This window comes from Zea mays, chromosome 1, assembly GCF_902167145.1.
Source record: "Zea mays cultivar B73 chromosome 1, Zm-B73-REFERENCE-NAM-5.0, whole genome shotgun sequence".
Classification (NCBI taxonomy): domain Eukaryota; kingdom Viridiplantae; phylum Streptophyta; class Magnoliopsida; order Poales; family Poaceae; genus Zea; species Zea mays.
In genome coordinates, this window is record NC_050096.1 from 217,036,832 (window position 1) to 217,043,959 (window position 7,128).

Consider the following 7,128-nt stretch of genomic DNA (forward strand, 5'->3'; position numbering starts at 1 on the left):
TTACCATAATATGTTTCTTTGAAATATGTTAATAAGTGCAATGAAAAGATTTTATGGCTGCTTTGCTCCTTAAAATGGTGCCTCTGCCATGAACGGTTGTTTTTAAAATAAATGCTATGATTAACTACCTTCTTGCCATCATCTTTAAAGATTGTCAGATTCCCGTATAAGCATCTGTTGCAGCAGCTGCAACGAACAAGCCATATACTGCTTGTTATCAAGTTTTTTGTTTCTCCAAAATATACCATGTGATCATTCTTGCAATGGTTTATGTTTAGTATTTTGTTGCCTTAATCTTGGATTTCTTGCAAACTTACAATGGTGGTTCTTTTGTACATGTTGAACAAGTATTCCTAAACTGTACTGTATATAAGGTAAGATTGAATGTTCGTATTCTGTTTTCTTCATGGTATCTGGTATTTTTGTATTATAATTGATTATCTATATGTTTGCTAAAACTTGAGTTGTTGGGAGTTCTGTACAAAGGAATCTGGTCTATATTTATGGTCATCTACATGCCACTTCCAGTCCATTCTAACAATATTTTTTATTTGAGTTTTTGAGTGATTTCTTTCATGGCTTGGAGTAAGAAATACAGTTTATTACAAAAATCATCTTCAGGATGAAGATATCGAATACCTTGTGTAACCAATCGCTCAGCCTCAAGCTAGTACTGTTGGAAATGAATTAGATGGATCTGACCCTGATGATATTGATGAAGACAGAGAAGAAGTCAAAAATGATGATGAGGGGACCATAGATTAGCCTTCATCCTCGCACAGAACCAAGCGGAAGAGAGATGATCCCTCGCTAGACCCAACTACCAATCAAGAATTACGAGGATCCCCTTCGTTGTGTTGGTCGCTGACCGGGAGGCAAAAACGTAGAGGGAATAAGCGACAGACAGGCACGGCGAGGCATACCTGGGACGGTCTGGACACGGATAGCTCGTGGTAACTCCTGCGGAGGCTTCCAGCAAGACTAAGGAAGAGTAGGCGGAGTGAATAAGGAGGCATCGCGGTGCGCGGCGGAGGCACTCATGGCCCGCACGACGAGGACGGTGGTGGTGGTGATGGAGAACCACACCTGCCCCAGGCCCACATCGACGGCCTCACGGACCATGAGTCCAACAACCTCGATGCCTCCGACCCCAACTCCCTAGAGATCTTTAGTGCCACAGCCATGGCACTCGTGGCACGCACATTAACCCGGCGGGAGGAGAGTCGTGGCTACGCACACGGGTTATTGCCAGACGGAGCGCGCTGGCGGCTTGAGCGAGGCCGCCGGCTTCCACGCGATGCCCTGCTCATCCGGTGGAGGCGGCTGCGAGCGGAGAGATTAGGGATTAGGGCTAGGTAAGGGAGGCGATGAGGGAGAGGGGAGGAAGTCGGGTAGGTGTGTAGCGACTTGCGAGCGAGCGTCGCGTGGAGGGGAGACATACGAAAAGTATATTTAGCATGTTTTTGGCACATAAATAGAGATATATAATAAATATTTTAATAAGTGCAACATAGTGACAACAAGATACAATAATTTTTTAATAAATAAAACGATACAAAGTGGACTAAAAGATTTTGTATCGCTGTTCAATTTCTTACTTTACATTTTTTTTGCGTAATTTAGCATCCCAACTACTATGCTTTAGTTAAAAATAAAAAACACAATTGCAAAATTGCTTAAGTACCAAAATTAATCTACAGATACGGTTTGCAATGCAGGTAAACGTTACAAGCATTCTAGTTACTCTATGCATACGATTGTAACACATGGTAAATGTTGATATGATCGTATTTACTCTACGCATACGGTTTGCAACGCATGTTAAACGTTGCCAGTATCATTGTAATTCAACGGATGTAGGTTGCAACGCATAACAAGCGTTGGACCTAATCACTTCCAACACATATAACTATACGTTGCCAGGTATATGTTGCTATAGGGGGGTTTGTTTTGTAGTGAAATTATTCATGCCGCCTGCTTTCCTTTGAAGGGGTGTCTTCATGCTCTATTCATTATGAAGATGATTGAGGTCGTGACCCAGTTCAGATTTGACAAAGGTACCCGACATCAATCATACACCCCTTTCTGGATTGATCCCAACAATCCAGCTGGGCGCCTCAGGAAAGCCCCCTCCAGTTCTCGTGGTCATTCATCTGCGGGTCCGTCTGCTGGTGCTGGTACTGCTGTTGCTACTGGTGCCTCGCGCCCTCCCCTGGCCACGGATCTCCCACACCACGTGGTCGTGGTCGTGGTCGAGGTCGTGGCCGTGGGATGTGAAAGGGAAATGTGCCCTTGGGCCATTTCTAAGTATTTTGGTGATTGAGTGCAAACACAAGGGCCTAAATGTGAAAATATGCTCATGGATGAACAAAGTGTAAATCACAAGTAAAGGTATGTTTCTAAGCCTTAGTACATTAGTTTTGTGTACTAACATCTTGTCTAAGTGTTAGAAACAGGAGAAAGAAGAAAAGAAAAGAAGTGGAGAGTGGCTGTGTACAGCCAAAGGCTGCTTCGGGCTGGGGCACCGGACTGTCCGGTGTGCACCGGACAGTGTCCGGTGCGCCAGATCAGCGCAGCGCAAACCAGCCGCTCTCGAGTTTTTCTCCGGCGACTTCGGCTAAAATTCACCGGACTGTCCGGTGTGCACCGGACTGTCCGGTGAGCCAACGGTCGGCCGGGCCAACGGTCGGCCGCGCGATCGGCGCGCGACACGTGGCCGAGCCAACGGTCGGAAGGAAGCACCGGACTGTCCGGTGTGCACCTGTAACGCCCCGAATTTTGCAGTTGAATTTTTTTCTTTTCTTTACTCGCCAAAATTCGGGCGTTACCTTTCCCTTTTCTTTTTCCCCTCGCTAAACCTTGACCTTTTCCAAAGTTCTAGCGGGATTCGGTTTGGATTTCCCGTGTAAGAAAAACCCTAAATACTTTATGTTGTTTGATGCACCATGCCGGACCTTGCATTTCTTTTGATTGTTTTGAAAGTGCAAATGCATGCATGTAGAAAGATCGGATTTCGAAAATGAGGAGAAGATCTTTTCTTTCTTTCTATCCCTCTTTCTCTCTCCTCTTTTTCTCTCTCTCCCGCGCCGTGGGCCGACCCCGGCCGGCCCAGCCGCCCCTGGCGCCCCCCCCTTGGGCCCAATAGGCCCAACCGCCCCCCCCACCTCCCCTTTTTCCCCCAATTCTTTCTCCCTCCCTCTCATTTTCTCTCATTTTCTCTCCCTCTCCCTAAGCCGCCGCCCCTACCCCTGCCCTAAGCCGCCGCCGCCCCCTGCCCAACCGCCGCCCTCGGCCGCCCCTGCCGCCGGCCGCCCCTCGCCGTCGCTCCCCCGCCGGTGAGCCCCCCCTCCCCCTCTCCTCCCTCTCCTCCCTCCCCCTCTCCTCCCTCCCCTTCCCCTCGCCGCTCGGCCCCATGGCCGGTTCGGCCGCCCGCCCCACCCCGCCGGCTCGGCCGCTCGGCCGCCCCGCGCCCTGCCCCGCGCCCCTGCGCGCCCAGCGGTTCGGCCGCCCCGCCCCCCTGCCCAGCGGCTCGGCCGCCCCCCTGCGCCGCCCGCCCGGCCAGCCCCGGCCGCGCCCGCGCCCGCGCCCCGCCTAGGGCCGGTTCAACCGCCCCCCCCCTCTGTTTTTTTTTATTTTTTTTATTTTTTATTTTATTTACTTTCTGTGATCATAATTACCGTATTTTAAGTAGGCTAATCACTGTTCATGCTATGGGAAAATAGGAAGTTTAATTTAAAATTCCGTTATGTTATTGATTCACGTAGTTAATTGTTTACCCTGTGCAATGTTGATCAACTAAAAGTGATTAGGTTTCCATCAGTATATATAAATATATAACAGAATTATTTTGTTAAAAACCAATTGTGTCATTAGTGCATAAGATTTAACCCCCTGCGAGACCTTTCCCGTTTCTTTCTAACCATAACAAATGCGTTACCGAATGTCATACTTGATGCATATTCACTTTATTTGTTATCTTGTATGGTGTACTGTTCTTTTGTATTAAATATGTGGATGGATGTATGTATGTTTGCGCTCGCATAGAGAACGATCCGGTCGAAGAGCCCGAGGAATTCGCAGGAGAAGCCCCTGAGCAGCAGTCGTTTGGTGGAGGCAAGTGTCCTTTGACCTATCTATGTCCTATTCATTCTTTAATTCACCTCCCGCATTACACCTTTATACCTAAGGATTGACTAGCTTTTGTTATCCATGTCCTTGTTTACCTATTTGGGTCGGATTATTACTACTTAGTCGGATGCTATTGCTCAACTCTAATCAATGAACATGATGTGATTATCTATGATACGCTGTTTTCCCGTTATTCTTTATGATTATACTTGTGGTATTCAAGGGGGCTCGAGCGGTTTCTCGAGTGCCTCTCCGTAAGGACCTGTTCTATGGATGACCGCCCGGGAAAACAGTGCAACCATGAGGGTGGAATGGGGTGCCCTTAGCTGAATAATTAGAGGATCCGGGGTGTAGTTCACTTAGCCGTCGTGCCGTCAATGGGGCTCGGTGTATGCGGCTCGCTCTGCCAAGTTTGGGTTTGCCCCTTGGGGAGGAGTGCGGTGCATTTAGGAAACCTAACGGGTGGCTACAGCCCCGGGGAATCTTTGTAAAGGCTTCGTAGTGAATCCCTGGCCATTCACCTCGGGAGTGAATAAGGGTCTTGCAAGCCCGGGCCAGAGAGGGAATCACGGCTTGTGGGTAAAGTGCACAACCTCTGCAGAGTGTTATGAAACTGATATATCAGCCGTGCTCGCGGTTATGAGCGGCCAAGGGAGCTCCAGTGATTAGTGGTACTTGATCAGAGACATTGTGGTACAGGTGGTTATGAGATTGATGGTTCTGGTTATGATTATGGTGCTGGTAAGTGGTATTCTTTCCGTTTGGAAAGGGTACATCGGGTTAATAACTTGGGTTAATGCTAAAACTTGGCTTTCTACTAGTAAATAATAACCTGACCAACTAAAAGCAACTGCTTGACTTATCCCCACATAAAGCTAGTCCACTACAGCCAAACAGGATACTTGCTGAGTATGTTGATGTGTACTCACCCTTGCTCTACACACCAAACCCCCCCCAGGTTGTCAGCGTTGCAACCACTGCTCAGGAGAAGATGAAGCTGTGGAAGGAGACTTCCAGGAGTTCCAAGATTACGACGAGTTCTAGGTGTGGGTTAGCGGCAACCCCCAGTCGGCTGCCTGTGAAGGCCGCGTTATCTACGTTTCTTTTCCGCACTTTGATTTATTGTAAGACCTATATGGACGTCTCAGACGTATGATGTAATCGACTATTTCCCTTATTAATACTATTTTGAGCACTGTGTGATGATGTCCATATTATGTAACTGCTGTGTACGTGAATAACTGATCCTGGCACGTACATGGTTCGCATTCGGTTTGCCTTCTAAAACCGGGTGTGACATAAGTGGTATCAAAGCCGTGCTGACTGTAGGACCGCTAACCTAGAGTAGAATGGTCGTTCTAAGGATTATAGACCTCTGTCTCTTCCTTGACTTTGATATCTCTTCAAAAGTTGGTCCTACCGACCAAACCTATGTTCTACTATATATTATACCTTGCTGAAAACCATGTTTTATTCCAATCCTTCATCTATTTATGATTCATTACTTGCTGGTCATATTAATTCTGTTCTCACCCTTTTGCTTGCGATGTCTTTTGTAGATGGCTCGACTTAGACACACTGCACGAAAGTCAGTCATCCCCTTCTTACCCTCCCGCCTTGCTGAGCGTCCGCTTCGCCGTCCCGTGGCCGGACAGTCCAGCCACTTGGAGAGACTACACCACCGCCTGCGTGAGGAGCAGGAACGTCGACGACAGGAGCAGCGGAGCTCTTCCCTCTCGCTCCACCAGGAGATAGAGTCTGTGAGGAGCTGCTCCCCTGTGCTTCCTCTGGAGCCGCCCCCTGCACCACCACTGGGCGCCCCAGCTTCTGGAGTAGCTGCTGGAGGAGACCCAGACGACGGAGATGGCGACGACAGCTCGAGCCACGACACCGACTTCTCTGCTAACCCTGAGCCGGAAGGATGGGTTGCTCGACCCATCACTCGCGACGCTGCTCGCGGGTGTCACTTCCACGATGCGCTCGACACCCTGCTACGTCGGGCATTTGACCGGCATACTTGGTCCGTCGAGTATCGCTGTGTGGTCTACCAGCATAGTCGCGGGGTCTACCCGGACCGCTGGGAGGCGACTTGCTTGGTGCGCTGCCCGGAGGACAGTCTCCAGGGTGCAGAGGCCTGTTCAGAGCACTATTCTATCTCTGAGCGGGACTCAGCTGAGGCAGCCATGCAAGATGCTGCACGGCGTGCGCTTTCGCACTACTGCTCGGTTTTCGGTGGGGCAGCTGACGGTCTTGACCTGAAGTATTACCCCCGCCGTTCATCTGGCAGCACAGGAGGCGTGATTGTCTCACCTGTCGGTGAGGGCAATCCTAGGTTGAGCAGCACAGTCAACCTAGCCGCCGTGCTAAACACGGAGCTGGACCATGCACTAGACGAGCTGAGTAGGGCTCGTGCTGAGATCGCCCTGCTGCGGGCTGAGCGCGCGGAACGTCGTTTTCTGGACGGTGGTTCCCCCGCTCCCGTTGGGACTCAGCACCCGTACCGCTCACCTCAGCGTGGACACCAGTCTTATGGCAATCCCGCCTGCAAGACCAAGATAACTCTAGAACCATAGATCGTTAGAGTTGGATCTTGTAATTAATACGAAAAATATACGTAGAAGCTTCAGTCTTAGCGTTAGTCTCAGTCTTAGTTAGTCTTAGTTAGACAGGGTGGTTTGCTATATCCTGTGCATCTATGTTTGTCATGATGAACTATGTTTGGTTTGGATCTTTGTAATGACTGTCACCAGAGTGTGGGTATCCCCTGCATTTTGGTTTATCCATTATATTAATGGAGTTAGTTATATAGTTGGGAAACCCCTTTTATTCCACTCTCCTCTTTATCTGAGAAGCTGTGTGGTCTGTGTTGGAGATCAGTGAAGATGCTCATCTGTTCAGTGCTGTTGAAGAATTCTATTCTCTTTTCTTATGCTGCAAGATCTGCCAGATCAGTTCTGATGTGTGGTTGCATTCTGCAGATGTCAGAGAACAGGCGTAGAG